This window comes from Simochromis diagramma, unplaced genomic scaffold, assembly GCF_900408965.1.
Source record: "Simochromis diagramma unplaced genomic scaffold, fSimDia1.1 OVJJ01000695.1, whole genome shotgun sequence".
NCBI classification, from domain to species: domain Eukaryota; kingdom Metazoa; phylum Chordata; class Actinopteri; order Cichliformes; family Cichlidae; genus Simochromis; species Simochromis diagramma.
Window position 1 is genome coordinate 501,567 of NW_024387488.1, and position 6,856 is coordinate 508,422.

General features: G+C 40.1%; 1 long non-coding RNA gene across 1 annotated transcript; it reads left to right on the top strand.

Annotated features, from left to right (window-relative positions):
- The first annotated feature begins 667 nt into the window (after positions 1–667).
- On the top strand, positions 668–5,520 carry LOC120724542. The gene is made up of 3 exons (XR_005693953.1): positions 668–1,494; positions 1,948–2,027; positions 5,461–5,520. It is a non-coding gene; the product is annotated as an uncharacterized LOC120724542 (long non-coding RNA).
- The last annotated feature ends 1,336 nt before the right edge of the window (positions 5,521–6,856 follow it).

Consider the following 6,856-nt stretch of genomic DNA (forward strand, 5'->3'; position numbering starts at 1 on the left):
ATTTTCATTTGTGCTACTATCATTTTAAAGATATTAATCAAAATTTCTAGAGGTCATCAGAGGTATTAATGCATTCAGTTAGAGAAAAAACTTTATTTGCTGGTAACAAAATACAAAACTACGAGAACAATGTAGTATATATGTTTTCCTGTTAGAAAAGGTAAATACATTGAACTGTCTGAGCCTCACAAGTCTAATACAATAACTGAAAAATAACAGCTATTTCCATCATCTAACTCACAAACTAGAAAAGGACTTTCTTTCATGAGATCTTGCCATCATTCCTTTGTGTAGAGCACAGTGTGCGGACATACGCTGGTGTTTTCAGATGCTATGGTTACATCCTTTCTTAGGTCATCATACATCTCCCAGATGTACGGGGTCCTGTTACAGAATGTCATATAATGCCCGAGTGTTTTCTGGTGTTGGGCCCTCCTGAAATGTAATGACTGCTTTCAGTGTGAATTTCTCTCCTTGAAGTAGCAGAGTGGATGGGAATTCAGTAAGCAAAAACCTTTTTGGACTGTGAAAACTGTGCTCCAGAGTTTCTGTAGAGCATTTTCCAAGGTCTGTGTCAATCCATACAAGCTCTCTCAGGGTGTGAAACTGTGACAAACAGTCCCTGTGCAAAGTTGCTTTCCTGATGAATCTGTTTTTAAATGCTGTTGGAGATGCATCAGGACTTTCGATTGGTCTTAGGCATGGCGATGCTGGAAGGTTGAGCCCTTGTTCAACAGCAGACTGAAGGTGAGCTATGCCAGAAGCTGAGAGGACTGACAGATCAATGGAAACAAAAGGTATTTGCCTTGTGTTTGGTGTGTAAAGTTTGCAGTACTGGGAGGAACACTGTCTTGTGAAGTGAACACTTGGATTTTCCGTCATTGTTTTTTGAATTACTGTGGACACATGGCACTGTGCATCAACACGATGAACACCAGTCTTCAACTGAACAGGGCAGAATATTGAGCTCAGCACCTCTGCCCTCAATGAATAGGCATGTTGAGTGACACCCTTTGTAGCAAGGGATTTCACAAGCTGGAATACTTTGTTCTCCTCTGAACTATTCAACATGTTTTGAGCAGTACGACTGTCACAGTAAGCGCAGCACAGACTTTGACAGAAGGCATCAAAGGCACAGGTGTTCATGACACAGTATTGTCCTTTGCCAAGTTTTACTGCACTGTAAACCCCAACAGTCTACCTGACTTATAAAGTTTGTGGATATAACAATTGAAATTCCTCAAAGTTGAAAGAACTTAAAACTTTTGTTCTGTTAACGATTCAAACAGTTATAATTGTACATGGCTTAGAAGTTAAGAGTAAATACTGCTTTCTTAATTATGATTTTTGAGTAAATGTTTTTTTTCCGAGCTCCGCATGTGTATGTCAACTACGTCATGACGTTTTCTCTCTAACCTGAACGACGTTGACAGAAAATTCTGTTCAATATGGCTGCCCTTCTCGAGCGACTGGAGAGCACATTTGGAGAAACTTGTAAGTAAAACGGAACCTTCGTTATGTTATTTTTTCCCGTAAAAAGCAAGTATATTAATATGTTGCAGGCAAGAACTTCGATTTCGAATGCGCTGTTGTGTTAAAAAGCACAGACCCAGGTGGTGAATAGTGGTTCGCTGTTGTTCGCGCTCTTTTTCAAACATAGATTATGTCGTCAGTTTTAACCGATTAAAACAGTTTTACTAAGAATTACATAAAAAGAAAGGGTCTTAATGATATTTTAACGACCACTTGCCAACGCAAGAAAGTTGGCGTTTTTACAACAGCAGCCTCATTGTCGGCAGGTTTTTTTTTCTTCTTCTCATTAGCATGATTCAAAACTGACTTAGCTAGCAGTGGCAACTTCAATCTAAAACAATTGAAATATAGCAAGGTTTTTGTATATTTAGTGTGCTAATAAGGTTTTCAATATTTTTATTTTTTCCTTCCAAGGCTGAAGACCGAAGACAAAAGGACAGAAGAAAAAAAAAATTCAGACTGCAATTAATTTCAGGTGGAGACAGTAAACACAGGTGAGTTGAAAGATCTATTGAAGAGTCCTTTCTTCATGGCCATTAAAACATTTTTAGGTTAAAAGACGCGTGTCATGAATCGCTGTGCGGCAGGCAGGAGTTGGACCCAATTCAATTCTATTTTATTTATATAGCGCCAAATCACAACATAAGTCGCCTCAAGGCGCTTCATAGATACAGAGAAAAACCCAACAATCATATGACCCCCTATGAGCAAGCATTTTGGCGACAGTGGGAAGGAAAAACTCCCTTTTAACAGGAAGAAACCTCCAGCAGAACCAGGCTCAGGGAGTGGCGGGGCCATCTGCTGCGACCGGTTGGGGGTGAGAGAAGGAAGACAGGATAAAAGACATGCTGTGGAAGAGAGACAGAGGTTAATAACAGATATAATTCAATGCAGAGAGGTCTGTTAATACATAGTGAGCGAGAAAGGTGACTGGAAAGCAAAAAACTCAATGCATCATGGGATCCTCCGGCAGCCTATGTCTATTGCAGCATAACTAAGGGAGGATTCAGGGTCACCTGGTCCAGCCCTAACTATATGCTTAGCAAAAAGGAAAGTTTGAAGCCTAATCTTGAAAGTAGAGATAGTGTCCGTCTCCTGAATCCAAACTGGAAGCTGGTTTCCACAGAAGAGGGGCCTGAAAACTGAAGGCTCTCCCTCCCATTCTACTTTTAAATACTCTAGGAACAACAAGTAGGCCTGCAGAGCGAGAGCGAAGTGCTCTAATGGGGTGATATGGTACTACAAGGTCATTAAGATAAGATGGTCCCTGATTATTTAAGACCTTGTATGTGAGGAGCAGGAGTTTGAATTCAATTCTGGATTTAACAGGAAGCCAATGAAGGGAAGCCAAAACAGGAGAAATATGCTCTCTCTTTCTAGTCCCTGTCAGTACTCTTGCTGCAGCATTTTGGATTAGCTGAAGGCTTTTCAGCGAGTTTTTTGGACATCCTGATAATAATGAATTACAGTAGTCCAGCCTGGAAGTAATAAATGCGTGAACTAGTTTTTCAGCGTCACTCTGAGACAGGATATTTCTAATTTTAGAGATGTTGCGCAAATGGAAGAACGCAGTCTTACATATTTGTTTAATACGTGCGTTGAAGGACATATCCTGGTCAAAAATTACTCCAAGGTTCCTCACAGCGTTACTGGAGGCCAAGGTAATGCCATCCAGAGTAAGAATCTGGTTAGATACCATATTTCTAAGCTTTTCAGGGCCGAGTACAATAACCTCAGTTTTATCTGAATTAAGAAGCAGAAAGTTAGCGGCCATCCAGGTCTTTATGTCTTTAAGACATTCCTGCAGTTTAACTAATTGGTGTGTGTGTGGTGTGTCATGGACAGATAGAGCTGGGTGTCATCTGCATAGCAGTGAAATTGTATGCTGTGTCTTCTAATGATGCTGCCTAAGGGAAGCATGTATAATGTAAACAGAATTGGTCCCAGCACTGAACCCTGTGGAACTCCATAATTAATCTCAGTGTGTGAAGAGGATGGAGTCTATTAGATATGATACAAACCACTGCAGCACAGTACCTGTAATACCTACAGCATGTTCTAATCGCTCTAATAGGATATTATGGTCAACAGTATCGAATGCTGCACTAAGGTCTAGCAGTTCACTGTCAGAGGCCATAAGAAGATCATTTGTAACCTTCACTAAAGCTGTTTCTGTGCCGTGATGAACTCTGAAACCTGACTGAAACTCTTCAAATAAGCCATTCCTCTGCAGATGATCTGTTAGCTGTTTGACAACTACTCTTTCAAGGTTTTTGATATGAAAGGAAGGTTGGAGATTGGCCTATAATTAGCTAAGACTGCTGGGTCTAGAGATGCTTTTTGAGTAAAGGTTTAACTACAGCCAGCTTGATGGCCTGTGGTACATAGCCGATTATTAGAGATAGGTTGATCATATTTAAGATTGAAGAATTAATTAATGGCAGGACTTCTTTGAGCAGTTTTGTAGGAATGGGGTCTAAAAGACACGTTGATGGCTTGGAGGAAGTAATTATTGAAGTTAACTCAGAAAGACCAATTGGAGAAAAAGAGTCTAATATAACATCAATGGTACTAAGAGTAGCTGTAGATAATATTACATCTGTGGGATGATTATTGGTAATTTTTTTCTCTAATGATAAAAATTTTATTTGTGAAGACCTCCATGAAGTCATTACTAGTTAACGTTAAAGGGATGGTTGGCTCAAAAGAGCTCTGACTTTTTGTCAGCCTGGCTACAGTGCTGAAGAGAAACCGGGAGTTATTCTTATTTCCTCAATCAGTGACGAATAGTAAGATGTTCTGGCTTTGCGGAGGGCTTTCTTATAAAGCAGCAAACTATTTCTCCAGGCTAAATGATGATCCTCTAAATTTGTGACACGCCATTTCCTCTCCAGCTTACGAGTCATCTGCTTTAGGCTACGTGTTTGAGAATTATACCACAGAGTCAGGTACTTCTGATTAGAGACCTTAGTTTTCACAGGAGCTACAGTATCCAGAGTCGTATGTAGTGAGGAGGTGAAATTGGGGGGTAGCAATCAGATAGCTGCTCTGCTCTATGTTGGTACAGGGCATTGAAGATGATAACAGTGGGTGGATTATATTCTTAAACTTAGTTACAGCGCTTTCAGAAAGACATCTACTTTGATAAAGTCTATAGATACCCAAAATGCAGGACTCAGACTCAGGGGATGAACTCAAAATCACAGCTTTAATTGCTAGTCACAGAAAACGAGCATACAAAATTAAACTGGGAAAATATAAACTCACACCTTACAGAGAGGCACACGAAGAAACACACAGCTTAAGGGACGATGCAGCACTGACTCAGAGAAACACAGGGTTTAAATACAATGGGAGGTAACGAGGGGAATGAGACACAGAAGGAGAGCACAGCTGGGAGAAATCAGAACTGACGAGACAAGGGAGCAAAGTAGGATACACTCACATGAGACACAGACCTTCAAAGTAAAACAGGAATTAGCACAGATGCAAACTAGACTAGGGGAGACAGAGCAACTAAGAAACACAGAGGGCAGCTACCAAATACTCAGAACTAAACAGAATACAAGAAAACCAAACTAAGACACTACACTAAAGAATACTATGGGACAACAAAGAGAACTAAGAACATAATACAAAAAACTCAGAGGCACAAGAACCTCAAAACACTGGGGCACTGACCCAGGACCGTGACAACCTGTTTATTTTTTGTTTTTTTTAAATCATGCCCTTGCTTTGTCACACTGAATCATGTTGAAAAGATATATTTTCATGGCTCCCCCCATTACCATTTCCTTGTACTTCTTTCTACCAGTCTATTTTATTTTGTGACATTAACATCTTAAATGTACCCCACTAGTTTAATTATTAATAGCTGTGTTAGTATTTATAATGCTTTTTTTTTTTTTTTTTTTTAATCATGTGCAGATCTACCAAGGGTCAGTGGCACAGTTCACCTTTTGTGGTAAGTTATAACACTTCATATGTGGTCACATAAGTAAGTTGTTTCATTCAATTCAATTCAATTCAACTTTTTCAATTCAATTCAACTTTATTTATATAGCGCCAAATCACAACATAAGTCGCCTCAAGGCGCTTCATAGATACAGAGAAAAACCCAACAATCACATGACCCCCTATGAGCAAGCACTTTGGCGACAGTGGGAAGGAAAAACTCCCTTTTAACAGGAAGAAACCTCCAGCAGAACCAGGCTCAGGGAGTGGCGGGGCCATCTGCTGCGACCGGTTGGGGTGAGAGAAGGAAGACAGGATAAAAGACATGCTGTAGAAGAGAGCCAGAGGTTAATAACAGATATAATTCAATGCAGAGAGGTCTGTTAACACATAGTGAGTGAGAAAGGTGACTGGAAAGGAAAAACTCAATGCATCATGGGAATCCCCCGGCAGCCTACATCTATTGAAGCATAACGAAGAGAGGATTCAGGGTCACCTGGTCCAGCCCTAACTATATGCTTTAGCAAAAAGGAAAGTTTTAAGCCTAATCTTGAAAGTAGAGATAGTGTCCGTCTCCTGAATCCAAACTGGAAGCTGGTTCCACAGAAGAGGGGCCTGAAAACTGAAGGCTTTTATTCGATTCCATTACTGTGGGGGGGCTGGTTGACCTTTTGACCTTTACATTTTCATTAATATCTTTAAAACAGAGGCAGCACAAACCAGCACAAACGTTTGACATCAATTTTGTTTGATTCCATTAATGTGGGGGGGCTGGTTGACCTTTTGACCTTTACATTTTCATTAATATCTTTAAAACAGAGGCAGCACAAACCAGCACAAACGTAGCACAGTTGATTGACACCAGTTTTGTTTGATTCCATTAATGTGGGGGGGCTGGTTGACCTCTGATGACCTCCAGAAATTTGTATGGATTTCTTTAAAATGATAGCAGCACAAACGTAAATTTTTGCAGCACAAACCAGCACAAACGTAGCACAGTTGATTGACACCAGTTTTGTTTGATTCCATTAATGTGGGGGGGCTGGTTGACCTCTGATGACCTCTACAAATTTTCTTGAATATCTTTAAAATGATAGCGGCACAAACGTAAATTTTTGCAGCACAAACGTAGCACAAATGTTTGACATCAATTTTGTTCGATTCCCTTAATGTGGGGGGGCTGGTTGACATTTTGACCTTTACATTTTCATTAATATCTTTAAAACAGAGGCAGCACAAACAACAATTTTAGCAGCACAAACCAGCACAAACGTTTGACATCAATTTTGTTCGATCCCATTAATGTGGGGGGGGGGCTGGTTGACCTTTTGACCTTTACATTTTCATTAATATCTTTAAAACAGAGGCA